We start from the raw sequence: 26,090 nt of genomic DNA, 5'->3' as shown, positions 1-26,090 counted from the left end.
CCAATTGGATCAGGCATGCGCCCGCCCGCGGGACAAAACATTCTGCCCTAGGTTTTTTCCTGTCTAACACTTCCAGGGTGACTATCCAGCGAAGTAAGTCGGAACCGTCTGAAGTCTCCGACTCTAACTCAGAGTCAGAGGCATTTTCGGAGGATCCCTGGGAGCTGGAAAATTGCCTATCAAACTTCCAAGACAACTCCCGCAGAGTTCTTGCATTGGGACTTCCAAGGGGGTCCCAAGTTCAAATATTTAGAGAACAGGGATTCTTTCTCCTCTCTTTTGAAAAATTTCTGTTATTGATGAGAACTCTACGCGCAACTCCATTCCTCCAAACCATTGAAGTTCCAGTCAGGCAGGAACCAGGCAGTACAAATGTGATCTTACCTGGCTGGACTTGGACTGCAGCTGTCAGATGGGAGAATGGATGCTACTGAGTTAAAGGAAGAGTGTAAGAAACTACTATGCCCAGTTTTTGTTCAGAAAAATGACTCTCTCGAATCCTAATTTTAAGAATTATATAAGTGCAATTTGAGAAAATTCTGGTCTGCCAGTGTGTGAAAAGAAAATATATAATAGTTACGAGATAAAATGCTAACTTGCCTCTTTTCTTGTCAGGTACTGATTGAGCTGCTGTGTTTTTCCAGCAATTTTTTGGAAAAAGTACATCATTTTCTGGAAATCTTTCTATTTGAAGTCCTGAGTAGAAGTTTAGAACTGTATCCCTGAAATTTAACACCTACACAAATGTAGCATTCAAACTGGTCTCTTGTATTAATATTGATGTCTGGATTATTAATGTTGTTAAGTTGTTTATCTGAGATTCCTAACACTGTGTGTCCTGGTATTTTTTTTATCACCACTGTTTATCTCCAAATTGTAGCATAACAGATGCAAGGAACTTATGCCATTCATTACATCTGCTCATTCCAGTTCATAGAACAATCTGTATTCTAAAACTACGGACTCAGATCCCACAGGAATTCTAAATTAAAAGCAGTCTGTTATGGAAGAAACCACAGGCAGAGTAATTATTATTGAAATGTTGAGGGATTGTATTCAGGAGCTGTGCAACAGAAGAGGCAGATTTGTACTGAGCAGTTAAAACAAACAGAATAACTTTATTGTATAACTACTAGGTCAAATCCAAAGTGATTTCAATCTCTAGACTCCCAGCTACTCTAACTGCCAGTCTACCTCCCGCCCCCAGAGCCCATTACACTGAGTTTGACAAGGACAAGGATATAGCTTTTCCAGCATGAACAGAGGACTGGAGGCTTCGCTGCAGACATTCACCAGTATTTAGTCATATAAATATTCAGAATAAATAAACCATTAACTGTACACTGCAAGTATAAAGTCAATAACTAATTGGCTTGTTTCACAACATGTATTTGTAGGAGATTACTAATATTCCTCCCCAGTTTCAGTAAATACCCCACAACACGCAGGGTTATCTTAATAGGATGATTCTATTTTAAAGAATTCTGGAGACTAATTACTAGCTAGCTTTTTACCAACAGTCTGGTGCTTGAGTCATTAGAAATAATGTTAATGCCTAACTGGAGAACTTACAGGCTTATTATTTGTGTTAGTCTTAACAATGTTTAATGTATATTTTAGGAGAAGACCCCTAATCCCACAGATAGATAATTCCTTAGAATTGGCTAAGGGTACAAGTCACAACTGCCATGATCATAAAGGAGTGAGCTTTACCTTCAGTTCAACCAGGTTGCTTATATCCATATTATTTTACTTTCATATTGTAACTTATTGCATGGTTACTGTTATTTTCACTGCTCCAAATAGGATTGATTTACTATGAATTATACCTGTCTGTACATGCACCACGTTTAGAGTAGTTTTGTCAAATTGATTAGCATTATGAAAGAGTGATAGAATAAAATGTTTGGTTGAGGAGCTTTGGGATAAACAAAAATAATCAAACAGATCTTGTCAGGTAAGCATAATGCATGGCTCTAGAGGACATGTGGGTTAAATAATTACTGACATAATACGTTAAGACTACTTGAAATGTTTCAGGCTGCTTGTGAATAAAGGAAGTTTACTTCATCAGCATGTCCTTCCCTGCCTATTACCACTGAGAAATACAAGAGCAGCAATGTCATGGGAGCATGATCGCCTCCAAGCTCCCCTTCAATTCATACACCATCATGACTTGGACATATATAAATGTTCTTTCATTGTCATTGCATCAATTTTCTGCAATTCCCTACCTAGCACCATCATGGGAACACCATCAACACAAAAATTATAATAGTCCAAGGGGAAGGCTCATCACCGCCCTCTCAGGATAACTTGAGATGCACAATAAATGCAGCCTTGCCAGCATTTTCCACATTCTGAAGACAAAAATATATTGTATTTGTATCCTTAGGATGTCCCAAAGCACTTTACAGCCAATTAATTACTTGAAGTGCAGTCACTGTTATTATCTGCAAATGTAGCAGCCAACCTCTACAGAGAAAGGTCCCACAGAAAGTAATGAGACAAATGACAAGTTAACCCATTTTTACTAACGATTGTTGAGAAATAAATATTGCACACAATACTGGAACAAGTTTGTTTCTCTTCGAATAGTGCCATTGCATCTTTTACATCTACCTAAACAGGCAGATAGGGCAGCTAACTGAAAATCAGCACTTCTGACAGTACATTACTCAGTGTTGCACTGACATCCTGCATTATAAGATTAAATTGTGCAGCAAACTTTATATTACATATTAGCAATGTACAAGAATTAAAATAATTTTAAATCAATGAAAATATTGGTGACTGATAACCTTGTAATGTCATCAATATTGTTTCAATGACTCATGTTACATCAGTAGGGGAGATGCACATCATGGAATAAAGCGTACTACCATACTATTAACACTGCAATATCACTTCTTTTCATGATAAGAAGTAATCTTTTTTCATTTTTGAATTTTGAGTTTTTTTTTACACTTTTGAAAAGCTCTGGGGCTTGATATTATGACCTTAGGGTTGGGAGCAAAGTGCTAAAACTTGTGGATCCTGTAATAATATAACTCACATACAGCCAACAGTATTTGTGATTACGGCATTTTATTGCATTTCTGTAAAGAAATTCATGCTTTGATCCCAGTGACAAAGTGGTTTAAATTACCTCAGACACCTCTATTATGGCACTTCATGTTTTATTTTATTATTCATTCATGAGATGTGGGCGTCACTGGCTAGGCCAGTATTTATTGCTCATCCCTACATTGCTATGGGTCTGGAGTCACATGTAGGCCAGCAGATTTCCTTCCCTAAAGGATATTAGTGAACCAGATGGGCTTTTACAATAATGGTTTCATGGTTGTCATTAGACCATCATGCAATAATTGCAGATTTTTACTGAATTCAAATTCCACCATCTGCTGTGGCAGGATTTGAACCTGGGTCCCCAGAGGATTACCCTGGGTTTCTGGATTACTAGTCCAGCGACGACGCCACTGTGCCACCACCTCCCCGATGTACAAGTGCAAAGGCTTTAAAAATAGTTGGGGAGATTTCAAATTTACTTTGTGAGAAAACAGAAGTAACACTTTCCAAAATGGATTACTAATGGCTGGTTTAACAGTTATTTTAAAGTAAAACAATATGTGGAGATGTCTAAATATATTCTGTTTTGCTCCTGAGCCTTCTTCCTCTTCCATTGCTATGATTTAGGAAGAAGTTATAATGGGGAGGAGTCTCAATGGAGGCTGGTACAATTTAACTATCAACTTACAACAAGAATAACTTATATTTATATAGAATCTTTAATGTAATGAAACATCACAAGGGGCTTCACAGGAGCATAATAAAACCAAGTATGACACCGAGCCACAAATGAAGGTATTCGGTCTGAAGTGGGATAATTGGAATAATTCAATATTAAAACTGATATTAAGCTGTGCATTAACAGTTTTAAAAGTAGTCAAAAGTAGTTACGAGCATTAATAGCTTTAAATGTAGTTGTGAGAGCTCTTTCTAAGCATATAGCCAACACATAGGCATGATGGGTATGGTACTGTGGGAACCTAATTAACAGTCACAAGTCATGAAACTCAATGACCTTCACAGGATGAGTAAACAAACGTTAGGGTAATAAGAACACAGGCTGGAAGGCATTTCCCAGTCTCTCAGTGAGATAACAAGACATCTGCAGCCTGAATAATTCTGCTCATTAGGTATATAACTGGTAATTGTATTAGGCAGTATAGTGAAATGTCATAACTAAAAGATAAAAATATGCACAAATTACCAAAATCTTGGTCAAAGAGGTAGGTTTCAAGAAGTGTCTTAAGGGAAGCAAGTGAAGTAGAAAGGAGGAGAGAAGTAGGCTGGAATCTTCTGACCTTGTTAGCATCGGGTGTCATGGAGGGCGGGGGGGAGGGGCCAGGTGACAATATGGCGAGAAGGCCAAAAATCGGTTTCATGCCGGTGTGAAAGCACAGCGGGATCATCCGATGGTGTCCGCCATGGCAGAACGCCAATCCTGCTGGAGGCCAGCGTGAACCCCATTTGCCTCCCTGTAATGGATGCAAAGTAAGGCCTGACCAGAATCGCCCCCCCTCCACCAACACCAGATTTACCATTACATCAGTGGGAAAACACGCCGGCCCAGAATATGTCTGGACAAGTGTAACATACAGAAGTCGGACCTTACCGTTAGGCCTTGCTCACATCATCAACATTTGCGGAGCAGAAGATGCTCAAGTGATAGACAAAGCTAAGTGATGCCACAACAAACAGATCAGATCTAAGTTCTGCAGTCCTGCCACATCCAGTCATGAATGGTGGTGGACAATTGAACAACTCGTTGGAGGAGGAGGTTCCACAAATGTCCCCATCCTCAATGATGGAGGAGCCCAGCCCATCAGTGCAAAAGGTAAGTCTGAAGCATTTACTACAATCTTCAGCCAGAAGTACCGAGTGGGTGATCCATCTTGGTCTCCTCCTGAGGTCCCCAGCATCATAGATGCCAGTCTTCAGCCAATTCGATTCACTCCGTGTGATATCAAGAAATGGCTGAAGGCACTGGATACTGTAAAGGCTCTGGGCCCTGAAAATATTCCGGCAATACTACTGAAGACTTGTGCTCCAGAACTTGCCACGTCCCTAGCCAAGCTGCTCCAGTACAGCTACAACACTGGCATTTACACAGCTATGTGGAGAATTGCCCAGGTATGTCCTGTACACAAAAAAAAAGCAGGACAAATCCAACCTGGTCAATTACCGCCCCATCAGTTTACTCTCGATTGTCAGTAAAGTGATGTAAGGGGTCATCAACAGTGCTGTCAAGCGGCACTTGCTTAGCAATAACCTGCTCACTGACGCTCATTTGGGTTCCACCAAGGCCACTCAGCTCCTGATCTCATTACAGCCTTGGTTCAAATGTGGACAAAAGAGCTGAACTCCCAAGATGAGCTGGGAGTGACTGCCCTTGACATCAAGGCCACATTTGACCGAGTGTGGTATCAAGAAGCCCTAGCAAAACTGGAGTCAATGTGAATCAGGAGGAGAGCTCTCCGCTAGTTGGAGTCATACCTAGCACAAAGGAAGATGGTTGCGGTTGATGAAGGTCAGTCATCTCAGCTCCAGGACATCACTGCAGGGGTTCCTCAGGGTAGTATCCTCGGCCCAACCATCTTCAGCTGCTTCATCAATGACCTCCCTTCCATCATAAGGGCAGAATTGGGGGTGTTCACCTATGATTGCACAATATTGAGCACCATTTGCGACCCTTCAGATACTGAAGCAGTACATGCCCAAATGCAGCAAGACCTGAACAATATCCAGGCTTGGGTTGACAATTGGCAAGTAACATTCGCGCCACACAAGTGTCAGGCAATGACCATCTCCAACAAGAGAGAATCAAACCATCGTCCCCTGATGTTCAATGGCATTACCATCACTGAATTCCCCACTATCAACATTCTGGGGATTACCATTGACTAGAAATTGAACTGGACTAGCCATACATATATTGTGGCTACAAGAGCAGGCCGGAGGCTAGGAATCCTGCAATGAGTAACTCACCTCCTGACTCCCCAAACACTGTCCACAGTCTACAAGGCACAAGTCAGGAGTGTGATGGAATACTCCCCACTTGTCTGGATGAGTGCAGCTCCAACAACACTCAAGAAGCTTGACACCGGCCAGGGCAAAGCAGCCTGCTTGATTGGCACCTCATCCACAAACATTCACTCCCTCCACCACCGATGCGCAGTAGCAGCAGTGTGTACCATCTACAAGGTGCACTGCAGGAATTCAGCAATGCTCCTTCGACAGCACCTTCCAAACTCATGACCACTACCATCTAGAAGGACAAGTGCAGCCGATAGGTGGGAACACCACCATCTGGAAGTTCCCCTCCAAGTCACTCACCATTCTGACTTGGAAATATATTGCTGTTCCTTCACTGTTGCTGGGTCAAAATCCAGGAACTCCCTACCTAACAGCACTGTGGGTCTACCTACACCACAGAGACTGTAGCAGTTCAAGAAGGCAGCTCACCACCACCTTCTCAAGGGCAACTAGGTATAGGCAATAAATGCTGGCCTAGCCAGTGAAGCCGACATCTCATGAATTAATAAAAAAAGTACTAGAGCCCTACTGTACCGGACACTCAAGGAACATGTGCATCACATGCTGGGTGGATTCTCATGGGCATGGCTCCGCCGCAACGCAGCTCGCTGAAGGTTGGAGGTCTCCATTGATGTCATGGGTCTGCTTTGGAGCAACACGGTCTTGGCCATGGGCTGCTACGGATGGTCGGCGAGGAGGGCACAAGAGTAAGGTCCAGCTGTGAGTGGGAGATGAAGGTGTACCGGGGGAGGGGGGATGGGAGAGGAAGGTCTAGGTGTGACAGGGAGAAGGAGGTGTACCAGGCTGGGTGGAGGTGTGTGAGTTTGGGAGGGGCGGGATGAAGGTGTCAGGCAGATAAGGTTGGAGGAGTGGGGGACGAAGATGTCAGGAGGGGTAACATTGAGAGGGAAGAGGAGGGTATAATGGGGGAGAAGTGGGGAGGTAGATGTAAGGAAGAGAAAGGTGTAAGGGAGGGAGTTTGGAGGGGAGAAGGAATTTGAAGACGGGAAAGAGTATGGGGAGGAAGGTGTCCAGGGGGAGGGGGGAGTAATGGTGGAGGAATACTAAGAGGTGGGGGATATCTAGGTGAGCATGCAAGAGAGGGGTCTGTGGAGTCAATGACTGCCTCCTGGGAAGTGAACTGAGGGTGGGCATGGCAGGAGGGAATGGTGAGTATGTCTGGGGCAGAGGGAGCCAGAAGGGTGGAAGGGTGAGGGTGTGTCGATAGTGGTAGAAGGGACAGCAAGGGTGGTTGGTGGGGACTCAGAGGCAGACACGGACCCTGGGAGTGGGAAGGAGGAGGTCGGAGAGGTCAATGTGGATGGGTGAGTGGGATGCTCAGGAAGGAAGGGAACATACACGTTCACCTGGACATTCTGGAAAGAAAAGGGTTCGGGTTGGTAGGTGACGGTGGGGAGGTGGAATGTGATGCCAGGGGGGGTCAATAGTGATGGGGGAAAGGGCATGTGTGACTGGGGATTGGGAAGGGACAGGTGAGCTGATCAGAAATTTAATGACTACCATGGCTGTCAAAATCGAAAGTGAGCAGAGCCTCATGTTGGATGGGCACAGATGCTGCATGGGAGTGTGATCAGTAGGTGGGTGGAGATGCAGGTCAGCTCAGATGGACAACAGAAAGGGAACCCCAGCAGGCAGCATTGAAAGGTTCAGAGCAGTAAGATGAGTGTGATGGACAAAGGCTCCCCGTGCGTGGGAGAGTGCTTGAACGAGGCTCTGAAAGACAATGCCACACACACACTTCTCCATCCAGAATCACTTGTGGTCTGGATGCGTGCCACTGAACTGCTAGTGGGGGGATGCAATGGAAGGACTCGCAAAGCCTGTCAATGAAGCTGAAAGACAACATTACACATTATTCAGTGAAAATGAATATATTTTCAGATTATTAAGGTACAAAATATGTTCACCCGTGCAACCACTTGTAATCACAATTTCTTAACTTTTCTAAGCCAACCAATTCTTCTAGGTGCTGCTCTGACACCTGCAGCATGGGTGGAGACAGCCTGTGCAATGGTTGGCCCTGTTGCCTCTGAGGACTTCGACGTGAGTCCTCTGGAGAGCCGAGGCCTTGAGGTCCCGGCTTGCTTTGGCTGTCCTCCTGTGGGCCAACTGCTCCCTCTGCGGTGACAGAGGACGAGGTTGAGGGGTTCACAGGCAAAGAGGACTCGGAGGGAGAGGCCAGCCTCTGAGATTCCTGAGTGGATGATCCAGCGGTGTTCAACTGCTGCTCCTCCTCCCTTCGGGTGACCAGGGGCCCTAGCCTGACTCCTTGAAGGGAAGGAGCACCTGGAGGGACGTTGAAGTGGCCCGTTTCCCTATCACGTTGCCACTGCAGGGACTCACCCATGGCTACCATGATGGAGTGCAGATCTGCACACATCTCTGCATTCTGCTGGACCAGGGTCTCCATGGCGCCCACCATCCTCCCCATGGAGAACTCCATTCATGTACATGTGGGCACCCTTCATCAGAGAGCAGGCAGATGCACTCCTCCAGCTCATGTGCCACTCTGTTGAGGGCTTCCGACAGCTCTGTATAATGTTCCCATGCCTTCTGCTGACTCTCCACGATGAGTTGGAATGCCAAATTCAGAGGCTCATCAGCTCACTCAGGTCTCACAGATGCCTCTATCCCAGCAGTCTTCCGAGTGCCAGGGACCTCGGCTGAAACTTCGTCCTCCCGCTGCGGACAGGTGTCCGTGCGGTGACCACCAGATTGTGAACCTGAGCCTGCTCTAGATCTAGGTCCCACTGAGGTGTGTGTCTCTGCGCTGGTGGAGAGTGTGGGTGAGCACTGTGACGGTTTTCAATTAGGATGTCATCAGATTCTTCTTCCGAGGTGTCTTCGGATCTTGAGTCGAAGACTTGGCTCGTGAACCCCCTCCGCCACTTCCCAGGTGTGCCTGTGAAAGCAATGAGAGATAATTAGTGCATGGCAGGGGACTGCCGAACAGGGGAACTCACTCACAGCATGGGCATCTGATGGATGTTGCACTGCTGGATCCTCACTTGGTTGAGCATTGCCGACCTCACCATCAGCACAGAAACAGCCCAGATCCTCGCCGGCCAGTTGTACGACTCTATTTTCAAAGTCTGTGAGGACCTAGATGTCAAGCATTCCTCCACCAGTCTGCAACCTCTCCCTTTTGTTGTGTGCCAATTGTTCTACAGGGAGACATATGGAGAGTAAGTAAGCAGGACACCTGCCAGGCCAGATGAGAAGGATGCCTGGCATGTGTGGCTGGTGAGTGGTGCCATGGACAGTAATAAGGACATGATCCTCAGGGCAGATGAAGGTGTGTGTGAGAGAGTGAATGGTGATGTCCCTTGAACTGCCAGTAAGTGAGGTCCCTGTCAATATGTGATGGGCGTGTCAGTTGAGAGTGATGAAAAGAGTGACTTAACCTAGCGGAATGGAGGAGATCATTCATCCTCTTTCAGCACTGGGTGACTGTCCGCTTTTGCAGGGCATTGGCGCTGACCACTGCTGCCACCTCCTCCAATACTGGATTGATGACCTTGCTCGCTGATCTTCGCTTAGAGTGGGGTTAGAGGACTTCACAGCAGGCCTCCACTGCATCCAGAGGGAGGCATCGCTAAATTTGGGGACAGCATGTTTCCTCCCTTTAGCAGCCATGACTTTGTAACAGCTTCCGATCTCTTAGAGATTGCTAGCCCTGTGCAGGGGCACCCTTTAAATATGACGCCAGGATTACTGAAGCCCTGAGGTGACGGCGGAGCGGGCGAATCAGGGGCCGCCCCGCCAGCAATCCAGCGTGTTTCTGGGGAATGCATTATTAATGAGTGGGACACGCGGGAAATGGGATGATATGACGTGAAAGCTCACCTATCTGGCTGGCGGGTAAAACATTCTTCTTCCCACCCACTACTGCACTTTATGCAAATTTGGGACGATTCTGCCCGTAGAGAGGGAATTCCAGAGCTTGGGGCCTTGGCAACTGAAGGCATGGCACAGTATAAACAGTCTATAATAATTAGACTGGAGTTCCATTCCTTGCTTAGCTTAATTTCTTTAGCTGTTGACAGGTGTCAGTACAGTGTGAAGTAAAGGGTGGATTTTTAAAGCTGAAGATGTAAAGCAGAACCACGTTGAGTGTTGTGTAGGTTCTGTGACATGTATTCAGTTAGTCAGTGAGTTACAATGTCATTATGTGCAAAAGAGTTGAACTGGAGTTGTCTTGTTAATCCATGTGTAGATTGTGGCTTGCTGCAACTTTATGGGCAGAATTTCCCGGTTGGCATGCGGGGGTGGGACCCGCTCACCGACAGGTAAAATGACGTGGCGTGACGTCGGGCGTGCGTCCCAATGTCACCCTGCGTCATTTAGATTTTCAGTTCGACTGCGCGCCCGCCAAACTGTCAAAGGCCTACTACGGCCTGTTAATTACCTAATTAAGGTCGTTGTCAGGGCTGCCTGTCCAACCTTAAGGTTGGCGGGCAGGCTGGGAGCCCAGGCAGGCTTCCGAAAAAACATGAAACCTCATCCACGGGCAAGATGAGGTTTCATGAGGATTTTAAAAATGTTTATTAAGTTTTAATAACAGACAGTGTCACATGAGGGGACATGTCAATCATTTTTTTCTTCTCCGTTCAGCACAGTGTTTAAAGTTGAAGCGATCTCCCTGAAGCTGCAGTTTGCCTCTGAGAGATCTGTGGGCTCTTTCGCGCATGCTCAGGGAATCCCCCCTGCTCGCACAGGGAGTGCACAGCGCTTCAGGGCGGGCGTCAAGTTGGGCGGGCCTTAATTGACCCACCCACGTAAAATGGCGACGCACCCCCGATCGGGAACCCGTCCGCCCACAAACGCGCCCGCACAACCCCCCCCCGACGGCAGAAAATTCTGCCCCATGTGTACAGATGAAATTAGCTCCAAATTGTACAAATCCTGGCTTTACTGATTGATGAACCCAGAGAAAATCTTAGTTACGTTAAAATCTTTTATGGAGCGTCTTTGTGCCAATGATATTCGGCTAATGAGTCAGAGTAACAGGGCAATGTTTGCCTCACTATACATGAACACGTATACTCATTATATATGTTGGTGGGTTCAGCAGCCACAAAAGTCTGGACATCAGAGACTGGGAAAAGTAATATGACTATTTGCTGGGAGTTAAAGTAGACACAGGTTAGTAACATACTCTACAACAGCAGGCCTGTAACCTACAAAGATAACTAATAATACTCAAGTGTTATGGGCAGCTAACCACAACAGATTTATTCAAAGGAAAGAATCTATGGCAGAGTTGATTGAAAAGCAAATGCCACATGATGAAAGTGAACCGAAGCTTAGATTCCTTCGTAACATTGGCTCAGCAATGGTATTAGTGATCAGTTAATTAAGATACGTAAAAAGGAATTTTTAAAATATATTTATGCATTTTTTTATCCACAAGACATTCCAAAGCACTGCACAGCCATTGGATTATTTGTTGAATTGTAGTCACTGTTGCTATGTAGGCAAACATGGCCAACTTGAACGCAGAAAGGTATCATAGAAAGAAAATTAATGAATCACCTGATCATGAGGGTGGAATATTGGTCAGGGCACCAGACTAATTCCCAACTCTTCTTTGAATAGTACTAAGAAATCTTTAATGTGGAGCTGAGAAAACAGACAAGGTTCTGGTTAATGTGTCAACTTTCAGACAACACCTCAGACAATGCAGCATTACTCGGTACTGCACTGAATTGTGTGATGGAATCCATAGTTCCAAAGCTTGTAATTTTTTGAGACAGACTCTCATTGAAAAAGGGAACTGAGAAAAGAAACTGATCTCTAAAGAAACTAAGACAGAAATTGTGATTGCAACCCAAAACATCTGGGGAGATTAAAACTGGCTGAAACCATATGAAAAGGACACAGAGCCATCAGAGGTCAGATGATGATAATGATCCCAGTGGTGCTAATCTCAACTGTGGCACATGAAGTTGCAGCAAGCCACAGTCTACATATAGACTAACAAGACAACTTCAGTTCAATGCTTTTGTTGTGCACATAATGACATTGTAACTTACTGATTAACATAATACATGTTACAAAACCTACACAACTCTCAATGTAGTTCTGCTATACATCTTCTACTTTAAAAATCCACCCTTTACCTCACATTGTGCTGACACCTATTAACAGCTCAATAAATGAGAAGAAACTAAGAAAAAATTATGATTGCAAACCAAAACATCTGGAGAGACTAAAACTGGTTGAAACAATATAAAAAGGACACAGAGCCATCAAAGATCAGATGATGATAATGATCCCAGTGGTGGAGTACAGGCAGGCTGAAAAAGACACAGGCTAGATCCAGAAGTTGAGAATAGGCAAGTACACTGTTGCTGCAGCTGTTTCTGTTGAAGTTAACATTGCTGGATCTACGCCATCCAGTAAATAGAGTTGAGAAGGTTCTGCAGACATCTGCCATTTTTGGTGAAGACTGTGCCCATAGAACTCGGATTGGTTGTGCGCAGCTGTCGGCTGGAGATCAAGCAAAATTCTAGGAGGAGGAGAGATGAAATTGTTTGTGTGGAAGACAGAGTTTTAAAGTACTTTGTGACTGAGATTGATGGCATATATGCTGAGTGGACTGTCGAACCAGCTCATAAAATCTGTCTTAGTTGTCTCTGCCATTAATTGTGCAATTTATAGTCTATAATTGCCCGTTATTCATGTTTAACTTACATTTTGTGTTTTAGAATACAGATGGTTACCCAAGGTAGTATTTAGTATTTGCTTTGTTTGACTCTTGTATAGTAAAAATTCTTTTGTTTAAACTGTGGAATCTTGTGGCGTCATTCTTTCAGTAAATAACTTGGATTTCAGATTTCCTCATTAGTTACTGCCCTCGACCAAGATCATAACAATTGGCAGTCTGATTAAATTCTCAAACATTGGCGTATGATTTAACCCACAATCTTCTGACTCAGAGGTGAGAATACTACCAACTGAGTGGAGTTGCTGCACATAATTCTATGTAACGTAACTTGAGCAGGCAGATGAGTTTTAGCTGAACGTCTCATCTGAAAGATGGCACCTCCTCAGTACTGCAAACTCAAATGAGTGTTTAGATTAAATAGTGAAACCTTGGAATGGAGCATAAATCAACCATGTCCTGATACGGGGTGAGAATGCTACCAACAGAGCCAAGTTGACACTTTGGGCTGAATTTATAGGCCACCCGTGGGCAGGAAAACAGGTGGGTGGACCCGTAAATTAGGATGCTGTGCCATCAGTGGCATACCCGCCACCTGCCCACCTACCACAATTTTAGAGGCGGCAGGAGAGGCACAAGTAATGCCCAATTAAGGGCCTCGTCCTGCTGCTGCTCCAATTTAACGGGAAAGGTCTGTGACCAACATATAGCCTGGCAGGTTTAACCCTGCAGGCTGCTGCTCAGTGAAGTGGGGGGGTGCCTTCATCCTGGGCCCCCTGTACCATTGGAGGCCCCTCTCCCACAGCTTTGCCTCCCCCTATCCACCCTCCTGCCCCTACCTTGCCCAACGTGCCCCTCCACCCCCCACTCGCTGGGGCCTGCCAACCCAGCCCTGCCGAGATCCTGGACTTATCTGGATTTTGCGGCATCCACAATTCCTCTTCCCCGGGCCTCCTGCAATACCGGCAGTAGCCATTGATCCTGGTGTGGTGCAGAGCTGCTGGATTCCAATTGACCAGCAGCTCTACGATGCAGGAATTCCTCATGGAGACAGACAAAATGGAGACAGCCTCATACTAATTGCCTGAAAAATTAATGCGGGGCGAACCGGCCAAACAGAGGAGAGCTCGCACTCGACATTAAGGCTGGGGTGCGGGGAGGCCACCCTCAGCATGTAACCCAGCCCCTTGAGTCACAAAAATGGAATAAACTATTTCTGCTAGGTGTAATCGGTAATGCACTGGACACTGTGCAAGTTTGACCAAAGTGGAATTATGCCCAAGTTTCTAATCAAATTCATTGGGTGGAATTTTTAATGCCTATCTCCGAGATTGGAAACAGGGGGCATTTAATCAGGTAGCGGGTGCCAGGTGGGGCCCCTGCCACCTTCCCACCACTACCCTGATTAAGTCTGGGCAGGAAAGCTCATGGATGGCCTGCTCAAGGCCCTGAATTGGAAATTTCTGCCCTCTGGGTCCTTGATCCTGGGGCCTGCCACTGGCCACTTAAGTGGCTGATTTGCACTTGATATGGCTGGCCTTCCCAAAAGAAAGCAACGTGGAGCTCTGAGACCCCCATCACCTGGATTTAATTTCTCCCCCTAATATAAGCCCAAATGTAATATCTCTCACAAATCAGTGCAATCAGGCATTGTGATTGGTCATATTCAAATATTGTCTGGAAGATGACAAAGGGGCCTCAAAATGTCTGAATTTGGATTTGTTCACATAATTATTGTAGCTGAGCAAAGATGCCAATCAGTCAATCAGCATGACTGTTGGCAACAACTCTTACATACCAAGGGCAAATCAGTTAACTGAATTTGAAGTAAGTGTATCGTCAGAAACAGGGTGTCTTCAATTGACTGCTGGTGACTGAAGCTGCAGATCATTAATGATGGGTTAATATGACCACAGGTTCCTGTGTGCCTGATATACTGGGCACAATGCAATGAGCATCCCACAAAAATGGGCAAAATTGATGAAAATTCTCCTTTCCACCTGGGAGTGAGAACAGTTTTGTGCGCAAAGACTGATTCTGGTGAAAGGACATTTGAAAGCGCGAAAGGATTGTGGAAACTCCAAAGTCAAGCAGTTATGCATGCAACGTATGCTATAATTCCATAATCTTTTGAGCAAGTTTATTTCATTCCGCCCAGATCTCACTATTAATTGGGTGGAAATCAAACAGAAACTCCAAGCCAATATATCCAAATATGTAATTTTTTTGTTCTGAGGATATTTAGTCCCCAGATAAGAACAGGCCCCCTCAATTTCCTAAGTCCCTAAGTATGGGCTCAAGGAGATAGACAGATGCATGCTTTCCATTCATCCACTTTTTGATCCAAAGCCAAGAAGTACATGGCAATAAACCAATAATGAACCTGTCTTCCTTAAAGCAGGAACGCAATATTTCCTACCATGCGTGCCTTCCTACCCCTCCAAAAAACTGATTAGCAAAAATCAAACTGACATCCTCCCACTTTATAACTGTGCATTGGCATTCTTATTCTGCCTTCAATACGTTATCACACAAAATTTTACATTTAACATTTCATGTGAGCAGTTCACAATATCATTTCTTACTGATACAGCTGACTGACTTGCAGTGTGTGTTTTATGAACAATTAAACATAGCAATAATTTTGAATCCGTGGAGTGGTAATTTTATGGCTTTGCATGGGTCACATCTTTTAGCTGACATATGCATGCCATCTAAGTGGTTCTGATATAGGATAAGATGATGTAAACACCAAAGTTGCTTGATGCATGTAAAGACACAGTTAACAAGCCAGGCTAGGCTCAATATCCATGCAGGATATAAAAATAGAGAAACAAAAAAAAACTATTTCACACAAGCTGTGAAAACTGCCCATATGCTTCTAATATTTACGTTTGAAGAGGCAGTAAACTACTGTATGTGCCAGTAACTCTTATTTTTCTGAGCAGTATTAGCATCACTTATCTTTATCAATTTTTTGCTGATAAATAATAATGGAAAGAGATTTCTGATTGAACGTAAAAAAACATTTCCAAGAATTTTCAGAGGGATATCTCTAGTGCTTTTAGTCTGTAGAACATGAATGTGCAATACCCTGGAGTTGTTCAGTTGCTCAGCTATCAATACTGCTAAACGCACAATCAATAGGAAAACAAGAATTAAATTGGTTATTTCCTGCTTTGCCCCCACCAAAATGTAAATAACTATTCCCATTTACAAAAGCTGACAATGTCAGCTTGATCTGAGGTATGAATGTTTTGCTTCCCAATGCATTCATTGTACTTGAAATTTATTAGCAATCGGCATTAGTACTTTTCTTATCTGGGAAACATTTTATGGCAAGTCAGAAGTAAAACTAGTCCTTGAATGAGATGTCAAACAACACAGCAAGACAAACTATCGGTAGAGTTTCCACAGTCTTGCAGCCATTTTGCACTCCCAGGAGTCTTAATTGGTTAGAGATGGGACTTCTGCTCCTCACTCAGGTGGACGTCTTGTCTCGGAAAGTTGATGGGCAATCAGATTGGCTGGACGTTCTGCAGTCCCAGCAGCGCCAGTGGCAGCAGTGGCCAGGACTGGCACTATTAGCAATCCTCAGATTCTAAGAGCTGGACTTAACACACCACTGATGGTGGATTTAAAGGCTTGGGGGGGGTGCACATTAAACCCATCGGGTGACTTGCCCGCTGCCTGAACACCCATCCCTGCCCCACTTCAATTTTACCAGCGGTGGTGAGGGGGCAGGGGGTTGGAACTGAGGCCCTGTGAAAATTACTGCCCACTTAAGGGCCTCAATCTTTTTACGCCAGGATTAAATCAGTAGTGGGAGTGGCTCACAAGCGGCCAACCTGGCAGGTTTCCCTCCACATGCTGCTGGCACCTCCTTGACTGGCACCCATGGGCCCATCAGGGCCACCACACCCCCACCACCCCACAACTCCCCAAATTGTTCCTCTCCCACAGGTTCATCTGCCCCCATGGCCTCTTAAATCCAGGTCCCCACCCCCCCCCTTGCCAACCCCCTTCCCTAGCTCCCTCCCTGACCCCCAAACACTTACAAAATTCTGATCCATCATTGAATGCCTCTTCAAGCCCCAAGTGCAGTGTCAGCAGTGGCCATGATAGTGCTGCCAGCATTGAGAGCTGTGAGTCTCTATTGTCCAGCAGCTCTCCAAGGTGGGGCTTCCTATCCCTGAGGGCAGGAAACACTGCCTCCAACTTATTAAGGCCAATTTTCCATTAACTGCCTGTGGGGCAGCCATTCTTTCCATGGGCTGGCGATCTACCCATTTTTTTAGCCGGGAGGGGCCGGGGACCACAGTGCCTTGTATAATTCAGCTCTAAGTCCTGAAATCCAGGACCAGGTACATGTGAGCAGGGAGTGGAGGTAAGCCTTGGGGGTGTGGGTGGTGGTGGGAGGGGGGTGAGGGGGGCAGTTGGGTTGGGTAGTCTGAATGGAGAAGCCAATGAGGAGGTTCACCCGATGTGAAAAGCGGGGCCTTTGATGGAGCCCATTCCCATCTGAGGCCCAAGCAGGGCTTCCCCCGCACCTCCACCTCTGAACTCCTCCCACCTACCTCAAAATTGATGCCAGTCAGGGACTGGGCCTTAAAGTAGCCAATAATTGGCCATAGGGGCCTTAATTAGGGCAAGGGTGGGTAGTCACCCTGGGGCATGCCCGTCCCTTTAAAATCGTGGACAGGTTGGATGCGGGCAGGAGGGTGGCGGGAAGGCTGCCCAAAAAACTTTACAGGTCCCCTGCCTGCAAATTTGCTGGCATGGGAACTGTAAAATTCTGCCCTTAATTTCCTTTGAGATGAGCATAATCACTTAACCTAGCAGCCTAATGACACTAAATGAAAGGATAACCAGGAGGACTGGTGCATTATGCAATATAAGATCTAGTTTCCTTCATTATTATTCCTTTACTTTCACAAGGGTAAATAACCCTCAGCATGCACATCCTGCAGCTAAACCACAAAGTTCAAGCGGAAAAAGTAAAAATTCTTCAGACTTATGAGGGGATCAACCTAAGGCGAAGGGGGCCTTGGTGCTCCAAAAACATTGGGTATGGGGGGGCAAGTGTTGGGTCAGCTGAATCATTAACAACTATGTAACATTAGCTTTTATGCAGGTGCACAAGGAACTATTTATTTTATATAATTTGGTAAATGTAAGTGTTTATTCAAATGCCTTAACTATGTGAGATACACGACAAATGCCTGTCAACTGCTCTATTTCCGGCACAGTGTGTCCTGCTGTCATACACCTGCTCCTCTGTTACTGTGACCACATAGCTTACCCAGTTTACATCCGAGCAGTGCACAAGTGGAAAATAACACATTCATATGCCGTGAAGTTTCAGATGGGGTTGAGTTAATAGCTTTTATCCAGTAAACTGCATCTGTTACTCTAATGAGATCCTTCACCTCCTGGTAGATAAACATGTTTTTACCCAAACAAAAGAAAATCAAATCACCGTCCAAGGGCCCAAACACTCCTTTCAAGTGAAGCAGCATTTCACTTGCATTTCCCCTAACTTAGTCTACTGCATTCGTTGCTCCCAATGCGGTCTCCTCTACATTGGAGAGACGAAACGCAAACTGGGCGACCGCTTTGCAGAACACCTACGGTCTGTCCGCAAGAAAGACCCAAACCTCCCTGTCGCTTGCCATTTTAACACTCCACCCTGCTCTCTTGTCCACATGTCTGTCCTTGGCTTGCTGCATTGTTCCAGTGAAGCCCAACGCAAACTGGAGGAACAGCACCTCATCTTCCGACTAGGCACTTTACAGCCATCCGGGCTGAATATTGAATTCAACAACTTTAGATCTTAAACTCCCCCTCCCCCCATCCCCACCCCGTTTCTTCCCCCTCCCCCCATCCCCACCCCGTTTCTTCCCCTTCCCTTTTTTTTTCCAATAATTTATATAGATTTTTCTTTTCCCACCTATTTCTATTATTTTAAAATCTACAACTAATACCTTGTCAGTCTTTCCACCCCACCCCCACTAGAGCTGTACCTTGAGTGTCCTGCCATCCATTCTTAATTAGCACTTTTCTTAGATAATAACACCACCTTCAACACCTCTTTGATCCTTTTGTCTGTGACATCTTTTGATTATCTGCTCCTATCACTGCTTGCTTGTCCCTACAACCACCCCACCCTCAACTTCTCTCCCCCCGCCCCCCACCTTAAACCAGCTTATATTTCACCCCTCTCCTAACTATACTTCAGTTCTGTTGAAGGGTCATGTGGACCCGAAACGTCGACTCTTTTCTTCTTCACCGATGCTGCCAGACCTGCTGAGTTTTTCCAGGTAATTCTGTTTTTGTTTTGGATTTCCAGCATCCGCAGTAGTTTTTTGTTTTTATAAAAGAAAATCAAAAGTTGTTTTTATAGCCTATCTATATAAAATCTCCGAGTCAATTAAAATCTGATGTGTTCATACACAGATTCCAATTCCCAGTGTTGTCTTCCATTCTAATAATAACAATAATTTCAAATGAGTAATTTGCAAAAATATGGTGAAAAGCTCCAGCAAACCAAATTAACAGCATTTTATTAAGAATGCACAGAATACTAAGGTCAACTTTTCACTAGTAAATGGATCAGTAACTGGAGAACATGTATTTACAATAAGCATTATAAGAACATAAATGTTAGGATAACATTTTATGCACCAGGTTGTTAGGGCATTGATCTTCCCACCAGGATCAGTGGTGGAAGCTGAGTTTTCAAAGCGGATAAATATCTGAAAGAGAAAAAGGTAAAAGAGCCGCCTGTGTTACAGTTTCACCAGGTTGCTGGTGCTGCTCCTGGCATGCCCTCCTGCACTCTTCATTGAACCAGGGTTGATCCCCTGGCTTGATTTGCAGAAATGGTCAGCAACACAATCAGTCTCAGCCTCCGCCCTCCCTCTGACTCCTTGAGTTTGTGCCCATTACCCTTCACCCTCTAAACATCACTGAGCACCTTCCCTCTCTCACCCTCGAACCACCCACCATCACTCTTGACTCTGTGACAGGGAGAGTGGTTATGCCATCTCTCCCTCATGACCCTACTCCATTCACTGTCATCATGACTCCGTCCTCTGATTCTAGATCCTCCCACCAATGTCCTTAACGTGCCCTTAGAATCCCTTGACTTGCCTCCTGACACCTTTGATTATCCCTACCCTCCTACCGAATTGAACATCCTCTTCTAATCAAGGACACATTTGACCATCTGGCATCAAGGAGCTTTAGCAAAACTGAAGTCAATGGGAATCGGGGAAAACTATCCGCTGGTTGGAGTCATATCTAGCACAAAGGAAGATGGTTGTGGTTGTTGGAGGTCAGTCATCTCAGCTCCTGGGCATCACTGCAGGAGTTCCTCAGGGTAGTGTCCTCAGCCCAACCATCTTCAGCTGCTTCATTAATGACCTTCTTTCCATCCCTTGTCCTTCTAGGTGGTAGTGGTCATGGGTTTGGAAGGTGCTGTCTAAGGAGCCTTGGTGAATTCCTGCAGTGCATCTTGTAGATGATACACACTGCTGCTACTGTGCGTCTGTGGTGGAGGGAGTGAATGCTTGTGGATGTGGTGAAAATCAAGCGGGCTGCTTTGTCCTGGATGGTGTCAAGCTTCTTGAGTATTGTGGGAGCTACACTCATCCAGGCAAGTGGGAGGATGCTCGCTGATGGTTGCACAACGTCCAGCACCATTCGCGACTTCTCAGACACTGAAACAGTCCATGTCCGAATGTAATAAGGCCTGGACAATATCCAGGCTTGGGCTGACAAGTAGCAAGCAACATTCATGCCACACAAGTGCCAGGCAATGACCATGTCCAAGAAGAGAGAATCTAACCATCGCCCATTGACATTGAATGGCATTATCATCACTAAATCTCCCACTATCAACATCCTGGGGATTGCCACTGACCAGAAACTGAACTGGACTAGCCATATAAAAATGTGGCTACAAGAGCAGGTCAGAAGCTAGGAATCATACTGCGAGTAACTCACCTCCTGACTCCCCAAAGTCTGTCCAACATCTACAAGTCAGGAATGTGATGGAATACTCCCCACTTGCCTGGATGAGTCCAGCTTCCACAACACTCAAGAAGCTTGACAACATCCAGGACAAAGCAGCCCACTTGATTGGCAACACATCCACAAACATTCACTCCCTCCACCGCCAACGCACAGTAGCAGCAGTGTGTACCATCTACAAGGTGCACTGCAGGAATTCACAAAGGCACCTTAGACAGCACCTTCCAAACTCATAACCACCACCATCTAGGACAAGCCAGCAGATAGATGGGAATACCACCACATGGAAGCTCCCCTCTAAGTCACTCAACATCCTGACTTGGAAATATATCGCTGTCCCTTCACTGTCACTGGGTCAAAATCCTGGAACTCCCTCCCTAACAGCACTGTGGGTGTACCTACACTACAGGGACTACAGCGGTTCAAGAAGGCAGCTCACCACCACCTTCTCCAGGGGAACTAGGGATGGGCAATAAATGTTGGCCTAGCCAGTGAAGCCCACATCCCGTAAATGAATGAAAAAAAAATTGTGGACCTTCCCCATGTCAGACAGCTTCCTCATTTAGACACCTAGAACCATTGGACACTACTGAACCTGCCTTTGCGGCTCCTCATTTTGCATTTCCTAAATGCTTTCCCCGCCCTGTCCCCCCAACACCCCGAAGACAACTGCTCACTTCAGATCCAACTGGACAAACTCCACTGGTGCACGCCAACTTTGAACGAACATGAAACCAGCGCCACAAGTTTCCCGTGTGCCAGTGACATAATCTTGAAGGTAGGATTTAATTTGAAAAAGTTTTAATATAATCAGTATTCATGGGATGCAAACATATTGAAAGTATACCCCCACCAGACAGACCCACCACTGCAATGCCGCTGACTTCGCTACTTCTCAATCCACTGTCGGAAAATGGAAAATTCACATCACACCTAATTAATTTCCCCGCCAGCCACGTTTCCCGCTCCTGGAGGCCGCATTGAGTTCTGTTCCATGACTCTGAGTGCCTGAGATGCCAAGTGAGGAAATTAAAAACGATTTTATTTCATATATTCTGATATTCATGCCCAATGTTTTATTGGCATGAGGAACACTTCTCAGTTGCTAGATTGTGCCCATAGCTGTTTATGAAAACAACACAATAAGGCACATTTGTGTTGGCAACCACATTAAGCATCTCAGAACTGCAGCAAATCACTTATATCCATATTGAATCAAAAACCTCACAAGTATTAAAAATGTGCATCTTCAAAAAATGCAAATAAACATTCAAAATATTTTTGAGGAATCACCTCTTTCTTTTATAAAACCAAGCAAGCAAGTTTGTTTTGGATCAGGTTCATGCGGCCTGGGCAATTGTCTTACTGATATTCCTAATCAATTCCCTCAAAGGAAATTAAATCTTTCCGTGTGAAAATAAAATAAAATTCACATTTCAAAATGCTCTAAGAAAATTATTCCAATCTTCAATATAAATACATATTTAAAATTATTTGAAATTCCTCATCACTAGACGTCATTGATCTAGTTGAGGTGGTCCATCTAAGAATGAGAACCGTTTCAAATACAGGGACATTCAGATGGATTTATAATTTCATTGATGAGTTCTTTCATGCTAATAAAAATATCAAAATTGTAGCACCCTAAATAATACAACAAAAGATAGTTCTGAATACAAAATGCAAAGTAAAGTAACCTAATGAATTATACATGAACCTAATAGAAAGAAGCTCAGAAAAATAATAAATAACGAGTGCCTGATAAAAGCCTGTGCAATCAGGAGACTGCAACAGCTGGTATGCATACATTGTGACAATAATTATCATATACTTCAAACATTATAGGAGAAAATCCCTTTTCAAATGAAGACCTTTGTTGCAAGTCTATAAAACAGTTACACAGCTCTGAGAATTCTCAAGTTAATAACATTTTCTATTCAATTATGTAGTAGGTGTACATCACTTGTCACGTGAAATTTATCTTATTTGAATTCTACTAGACACATAAGGTTGATGGAAGCATTAGGGAAATTGACTTGCAAAATTATACAAATACAATTTTCTTTATATTCGCTTATGGGATGTGGATGGAGCTAGAATTTATTGCCCATTCCTAATTGCCCTTGAGAAGGAGGTGCTGAGCCATCCTCTTGAACCACTGTATGTGATATAGGAAGGGAGTTCCAGGAGTTCGGCACAGCAATATTGAAGAAACAGGGATATATATCCAAAAAATAGGATAGTGTGTGGCTTGGAGGGAAACTTACAGGTGGTGGTGTTTTCATGCACCCGTTGCCCTTACCCTTCTGGGTGACAGAGGTTGTAAGTTTGGAAGATGCAGTTGAAGAAGCCTTGGTGGGTTGTGGCAGTGCATCTTGCAGATGGTACACACTGCAATCATTGTAGTGGGAGTTAATGTTTAAGGTAATGTTTTAAACAGTCAAGTGGACAGCTTTGTTCCAGATAGTGTCCAGCTTCTTCAGTGTTGCTGAAGCTGCACTCATCCAAGCAAGTGAAAAGTATTCCATCACACTCCTGACGTGTGCCTTGTTGATGGTGGACAGGCTTTGGGGAGTCAGGAGGTGAGTTATTTGCTGCAGAATACACAGCCTCTGACCTGCTCTTGTAGCCACAGCATTTATGTGGCTGGTCAGGTTAAGTTTCTGATAAATTTGATGGTGATGGATTTGGTGATTATAATGCTTTTCAATATCAAGGGGAGATGGCCAGTTAGGCTCTGTCTTGTTGGAGATAGTCATTGCAAGGCATTTATTTGGTGTGAATGTCACTTGCCGCTTATCAATCCCACACTACACTCACAAAATGCATCAATAATATGCAATTTGTGAGGCAAAGGAAATGTGATGAACAAGTGCCTTTATTTAAATGATGGTATAAAGGTGAAAAAAATGGTTAAAGAATAAGACAGAGCCAAGTGCTTTTTTCTGTACAAGGTTCCATATTCAAGATGAAGCACTCAATCCAACTTTGACAAAGGCCAAGTTAAAGCATGACTGCAGCTGGCATTGAAGAATTTATGCAATGCTACTTTTGATCTGCTAAACCTGTTCTGTAAATTCCATGTATTACTGACTATATATAAGTCAAACTGATCAATTATAATAATTCACTTACTACTCAACCTTAATAGGTAGCATTCTGGAATTAGAATTTTCTGTTAAAGCGTTGGGTTGAGATTGGAGCATCTGTAGAAGCAAATGAATGTTATTTAGTAAATTGGTGTTGTAAGCTAGAACTAAGTGTAAGGGCAAATTATATTCACTTTGAACAATAAAGAATTAAAGCAGAGTATAAACATTAAAAATGACACTTTAAAATAACTTTAAAAGCACAAATATGGCTAGTATTACATAGCATTTACAGAACAAAAACAGTCCATTCAGGCCAATGCCAGTGTTTATACTCTGCATGAGACTCCTCACACCCTCATTTTATTATTTTATTCGTTCATGGGATGCGGGCTTCACTGCCGAGACTAGTATTTATTGCCCATCCCTAGGTGCCCTTGAGAAGGTGGTGGTGAGCTGCCTTCTTGAACCGCTGCAGTCCCTGTGGTGTAGGTACACCCACAGTGCTGTTAGGTAGGGAGTTCCTGGATTTTGACACAGCAACAGTGAAGGAACGGCAATATATTTCCAAGTCAGAATGGTGAGTGACTTGGAGGGGAACTTCCAGATGGTGGTATTCCCACCTATCAGCTGCACTTGTCCTTCTAGATGGTAGTGGTCGTGGGTTTGGAAGGTGCTATCTAAGGAGTCTTAGTGAATTCCTGAGGTGCATCTTGTAGATGGCCTACATTGCTGCTACTGTTCATCAGTGGTGGAGGGAGTGAATGTTTGTGGATGTGGTGCCAATCAAGCGGGCTGCTTTGTCCTAGATGGTGTCAAGTTTCTTGAGTATTGGGGAAGCTGCACTCATTCAGGTAAGGAGTATTCCATTGCACTCCTGACTTGTGCCTTGTCGATGGTGGACAGACTTTGGGGAGTCAGGAGATGAGTTAATCATCACAGGATTCCTAGCCTCTGACCCACTCTTGTAGCCACAGTATTTATGTGGCTAGTCCAGTTCAGTTTCTGGTCAATGGTAACCCCCAGGATGTTGATAGTGGGGGATTCAGTGATGGTAATGCCATTCAATGTCAGTGGGCGATGGTTAGATTCTCTCTTCATGGGCATGATCATTGCCTGGCACTTGTGTGGCGCGAACGTTACTTGCCACTTGTCAGCCCAAGCCTGGATGTTGTCCAGGTCTTGCTGCATTTGGACATGGACTGCTTCAGAATCCGAGGAGTCGCGAATGGTGCTGAAGATTGTGCAATCATCAGTGAACATCCCCACTTCTGACCTTATGATGGAAGGAAGGTCATTGATGAAGCAGCTGAAGATGGTTGGGCTGAGGACACTAACCTGAGGAACTCCTGCAGTGATGTCCAGGAGCTGAGATGACTGACCTCAGACAACCACACCCATCTTCCTTTGTGCTAGGTATGACTCCAACCAGTAGAGAGTTTTCCCCCTAATTGCCATTGACTCCAGTTTTGCTAGGGCTCCTTAATGCCACACTCAGTCAAATGCTGCCTTGATGTCAAGGGCAGTCACTCTCACCTCGCTTCTGGAGTTCAGCTCTTTGGTCCATGTATGAATCAAGGCTGTAATGAGGTCAGGAGCTGAATGCCCCTGGCGGAACCCAAACTGGCTGTCAGTGAGCAGGTTATTACTAAGCAAGTGCCACTTGATAGCACTGTTTATGACTCCTTCCATTACTTTACTGATGATTGAGAGTAGACTGATGGGGCGCTAATTGGCTGGGTTGGATTTGTCCTGCTTTTTGTATATGCCTTGGAAATTTTCCACATAGCCGGGTAGATGCCAGTGTTGTAGCTGTACTGGGACAGCTTGGCTAGGGGCACGTCAAATTCTGGAGCAGAGGTCTTCAGTATTATTGCCGGAATATTGCCAGGGCCCCTAGCCTTTGCAGCACCCAGTGCCTTCAGCCACTTCTTGATATCATGCAGAGTGAATCAAATTGGCTGGAGGCTGGCATCTGTGATGCTGGGGACCTCCGGAGGAGGCCAAGATGGATCATCCATTCAGCAGTTCTGGCTGAAGATTGCAGCAAATGCTTAGCTTTATCTTTTGTAGCCTTATCTTTTGCACAGACATGCTGGGCTCCTCCATCATTGAGGATGGGGATATTTGTAGGGCTTCCTCCTCCTCCTGAGTTGCTTAATTGTCCACCACCATTCATG

The sequence above is a fragment of the Cetorhinus maximus genome, chromosome 22 (assembly GCF_964194155.1).
Source record: "Cetorhinus maximus chromosome 22, sCetMax3.hap1.1, whole genome shotgun sequence".
Classification (NCBI taxonomy): Eukaryota; Metazoa; Chordata; class Chondrichthyes; order Lamniformes; family Cetorhinidae; genus Cetorhinus; species Cetorhinus maximus.
The sequence above is the reverse complement of the archived record's forward strand: the minus strand, read 5'-3'. Positions refer to the sequence as shown.